This window comes from Miscanthus floridulus, chromosome 19, assembly GCF_019320115.1.
Source record: "Miscanthus floridulus cultivar M001 chromosome 19, ASM1932011v1, whole genome shotgun sequence".
In the NCBI taxonomy this organism is placed as follows: domain Eukaryota; kingdom Viridiplantae; phylum Streptophyta; class Magnoliopsida; order Poales; family Poaceae; genus Miscanthus; species Miscanthus floridulus.
This window is the reverse complement of record NC_089598.1, coordinates 63259853-63265028: the sequence shown is the minus strand read 5'-3', so window position 1 is coordinate 63265028 and position 5176 is coordinate 63259853. Positions and strand designations below refer to the sequence as shown.

General features: G+C 40.0%; 1 non-coding gene across 1 annotated transcript; it reads right to left on the bottom strand.

Moving 5' to 3' along the window:
* Positions 1-4377: 4377 nt before the first annotated feature.
* LOC136530068 (small nucleolar RNA R71) lies at positions 4378-4483 on the bottom strand. Its single transcript, XR_010777575.1, has one exon. It is a non-coding gene; the product is annotated as a small nucleolar RNA R71 (small nucleolar RNA).
* Between the last annotated feature and the right edge of the window lie 693 nt (positions 4484-5176).

The window sequence follows — 5176 nt, the reverse complement described above, 5'->3', positions numbered from 1 at the left end:
TGGTCTTGCCTATGGAAAAGAACTTCACAAGGAAGGTAGTGGAGTAGTTATCCCATGTAGTATTTCTATCTTTGTTGGCATAGAACCATTGCTTCAGCCTTCCTCAAAAGTGAGAATGGGAAGAGACAAAGTAGTATGTCATCTTTGGATACTCCCTTGATGGTGAAAGTGTTGCTAGATCTCTAGAAAGTGTTGGAGATGAGCACTCGTATCTTCATGTGCCTTTCCACAAAACTAGTTGGCTTGCACCATGTTGATGAGAGCTGGCTCGAGCTCAAAACCATTGTCTCCCACATTGACTGTTGGTCTAGTACGGACGTTGACCATAGTTAGAGCAGAGAACTCATAGAGAGTCTTATCAGCCATGGCTTCAAAAACTAGTGTTAAGCTCCACCTGGTCTGGTTGTCTTCCGATTCTAAAGCTAAGACTTTCTTGAGTTTGGCTCTAGTTCTCCTGATTAATGCTTCTGGATCTTCAATGTAGTTTGTCGGAAGGTCAAAATAGGTCATACATTACCCTGCATAAGATATAAAAGTAGACAAAACAAGGGTAAGCCTGTTTGAGTAGAGGTCAATGGTTTATCTCGATCACATCAATAAGTATAAGTTTATCAATATTTCCATACTGCCTAATTACCTTCCTCAGCAATGGTGCCAGAAATGCTTGTTGGTATTTATTAACTTGTCACTTGTTTAAGTAGTCACCTAATGTAATTGACATTTCTTAGCATCACTTTTACTAAGTTGTCATCCCTAGCGATGGTGCTAGAAATGCTTATTGGTACTACCTAGTGCCACTTCTAGAATGACACTAAGTAGTACTTTAGTATTTCATGTGACTAGATAGAATATATATATAATTAAAAGGAATCTGCAAGCGCACAGATAATATACCATTGTATCACTTCACCCAGAAGTATTCTAGGTATCATTATTTATATTTTTACCACAAGGAAGGATGGGTAGTGGGAATATATTGATAACTTATACACATGATGGAGAAATAAACCATAACCAAACTTCTACTCACAACAGGGGTAAGTCAAGAGATAAATGTATACAAATGGCAAGTAATAACTAATCATTGATCACTCAGAGTACTCCTTTCTATAGCATTAGCATGGCTAAGTAGAATATTAAAAGAATAATTCCTAAGTCATTCTTAATTACAAGTCAAAGCATACATTGATTAGTGCAATTACACTTAGTAAAGATCGACTTCATATCTACACATAAGGGATATTCTAAGGAAGATTAAGAACAGAGCTTGTCTTCCTTCGTAACTAGATCCTACTTGCCCTATATTCATGGAGTGGACTACAAAGGACTCAACGGGAGTGTCACATCTACGATCTACCACATGTCCTAGAATATTGGGTGTATCCATAGGTAAACAACGCATAAGCACCACACTTACACAATGTCAACCACTCACCCCTGGATCCAAAGAATGAGCACTATATGAACTTATGCATGAACATGACAATAATCTAACTATACTAAGCATATAATCAAAGTAGACGATGAACATGATAACTAGGAACATGATAAATACGAAGAACAATGTCATAATAATTGTAGCAAACATATAAAAGTAATGAGAGATACAAAAGAGAGGGGGTACAAATGCTATACCAAGCCATGCTCTTGACACGATCAAGAATGCAAGCGAAGCTTGCCTCCCTCTAGACCTAGCCTAGCTAGCTATGCCGTAGAATATGGTGGAGTTCTGAGGATGATTAGGGTTTCTGTCTTCTCAAATGACTTGATCAGGGTTTGATGCCTCAAGTGGGTGGCAGGGGCTGGTATATATAGGCCGAGCATCAATCCTAAGGCCTCGGATCAAACCAACTTGAATGGATGGCATAGCTCTGAGGATGATTAGGTTTTCTAGTCTTCTCAAATGACTTATGCCTTCAGGGGGACAGGGGCTGATATATAAAGGCCAGAGCGTCCAACAGTGAGCCCTTGGATAAAATCGACTTAAAGGACAGAGTAGATGCAACCTAGGAGGCGATGGAGAACCGACATTGTGATGCGGAGGCTGACAGGTGGGCCCATGGGCTAGGCGGCCTACAGGTGGGGCTGAGCGGCCCCACTTGGCACCCTCTCTCCCTCCACTTTGGTGTGGAGTCCTCTCGAGTCTTCTAGAACTTTCTGGTGCCTAGTTTCACTGTGGATAAGCGCAATTAAATCTGACATGTAGGTCCACCTTGACGGTTTTCTGGATAAACCCTATAGAAAATACAGATTCATGAAAAGTTGTGGAATTTGTTTCTTTAAACCCCTAAACCTTTGTTGGTGATTATATTTATGCCCTTATGCATGTTATATTGCTGGTTTATAATGGTTGTTAACTACCATCAACAAATTCCTCCAAGCTTAACCTTTGCTAGTCCCTTAGCAAAGATAAACTTAGCAAATGGATCAGGAGTTTTTGAGATTTTTGAAAACATCGTAGCAACTCCTCAAAAGTACACATGCGTTCAAACAAGAATTCTCCTCTGGATTAGAATAAACTAATCTGACTTCAAACTTACCCATATTACCATTCAACCATAGGGCTTCTCAGCCTTCCCTTGGATCTTGAGTAATTGAAAGACAGAACGATCAAGTCAAGCACTATGTCTCAAGTTCTTTGCTCAACCATTATTCTAGAGTTTTTATAGGTTTTCAAAATAAATCTCAGAGCTTCCATCGTATGACACTCTCAAGTCTCTCAATATATGTGGTATTTGTGGATCCTCACCAAGGCAATAGTGTGTTTTACCTTCCTCTTCCTACAACTAAGGCTTATGTGGAGCTTATAGGAGTGGAAAAAGCATAAAAGAACATACTTGCAATACATATATTGTAAAGTCAAACCTCAGATCCAAAGAGAGTTGAGTCATACAATCAAATCAAAATGTGCATGTGTGTGGATATATGGTGGCTAACCTAATTCTACTATGCTCCTTGAAAACATATCTCTTTTAAAACTTGGAAACAACTTTGCAAGAAAACATAGGCTATCTTATTCATCTTTTTTCAGGCGGGCATCTAAGTACCCATTGTTTTAAATATCTCAAACACTTGTCCATTTTTTCATCTCTCTTTTTTCTTTATGAATAACTTTTGCATAGCCCCATGCCTCTTTTCCACAACAGAATTTTTGAGACATAACAACAAGAATGTGGAGCATTTATTTGGTGGAAATTCCTATCAAGAATATTTTTGGTGTTTACTCCCAGTGTAGGAATAAAACATTTTTGGGTGGATCTAGATGGAATGGCATGTTGTTGCGCCTACCCCTAGTGTTGGAGTAGTGCATATTTGGGTGGTGTGCACGTGATCTTCATTTTAAGAGCATGACAAACTTCTCATAAGGGTCAACAAAGCTTGACTAAACTCAATGTAATGCAAGTAGCATATATGAGTGGAAGTTTTCCTAATCTAAACATAATATATAGCTCTGGTTAGAATTCAAGCTTTGTCATACAGGAGCTCATCATGTAGGATTTTCATATTTTTTCAAAAGATAAATCTCTAGAACTTTAGTCTCACTTGGAATAAGATAAATAGCAGCTCAGACCTTCTCATATCATATTCATTAATTACCTAGACTTAGATCAAGCATATGCTACTCACTGAGTTTCAAAGTTTAGAGTAGGCATTTCTGGTGCCATTACCAGGGATGGACTTAAAACCTCCACACTTGGTGATTACGCTAAGAAATGCCAACAAGCATTTCTGGCACCGTTGCCAAGGAGGGCATAGGTTAAAGAATCTAGTAGGACATGATCATAAGCACATGCATGTAATGGTAGCCATAGTTTATGCAGGCTAATTCTGCTTATTTTCTTCCTATTGTGAAATGAAAATAGGACAGTGTATAAGTGGTTTTGTTCTGCCAAACAACTACACTGATAATCTAGAGGCACTCCTAAGGAAGAGTTAGTCTCGTGCCGCTTTTTCTTCTGTTACTCTGCTAGCAGTTGAACCAATCACTCCTGCACCATCCACTACTATCGATATGGCCTAGTCACTCCGCAACTACTCCACCCCTATCGTTGCCAACATGCCCATTGGGCCCGCTATCAACACGGGAGCTAGAAACTTTGAGCTACGTACTGGCCTGATCATGATGGTGCAGGCGAACCAATTCTATGGTGTGCCTAGTGAGGACACAAACGCGCACCTACAACACTTCCTAGAGCTGTGCGACACCTATCGTCATCAAAGACATCGCACCAGCTAGCATCAGGCTCTGTCTGTTTCCCTTCTCCCTCGCGGGCAAGGCGAAACAATGGTTCTATAAAGAAAAGGAAGCCATCAACACATGGGACAAATGTTCCTGTGGTGTTCCTCGTGAAGTTTTCCCCCATGGGCAAAACCAATGCCCTGAGGGGGAAATTTCAAACTTCAAGCAGACTTCACTAGAATCCATCCCTGAGGCATGGGAGAGGCTTTAGGATTACATCCAGGCCTGCCTGCACCATGGAATGGAAATTGGCTCATGCTCTAGAATTTCTATGAAGGGCTCATGCCCGTGTCAAAGGGGCACATAGATGCCGCTGCTGGAGGAGCATTTCTCTCCCTCACCATCAACAATGCCACATCACTCATCGAGAATATGGTGGCAAACCAAAGCTGGGGAGAGGAACACAAACAACAAAAAGGCATGTATACCATGAAGGAGGCAGATATGGTTGCTACAAAAATAGATTTGTTACTATTCAAGACTAAATGAGAGGGCCCACAAAAAGGAAGCAATGAAAGCCACCATTCAGGCCACGGACTCGCAAATGACTTGAGAAGTCTATGGTGAAGTCAGGACATTCAGGGAACAACTACCCTAAGACCCATGAAGACGATACATCAGCAATGGGTTCCAACAAGGTAACAATAATGGGTGGAATAATCAATCCCACCCGCAAGCAGGTAATTCGAACTTCAACTCAAATTACAATTCAAATCAACCTTCCTTGAAAGACTTGATCCTAGGCCAAGCTAAAATAAACAAAAATCTTATTAAAAGTTAATGTATAATGATAAAATGATTGAAAATATTAATTCAAAACTTCAAATGATTACATTAATAAAAGTTCCAAATACATTGCTAGCATAAATGACATCCTCTGATAAAAGCATATAGATGAGAAATAAATATAGAGTCACCGAGCCCACCGACAGTTAG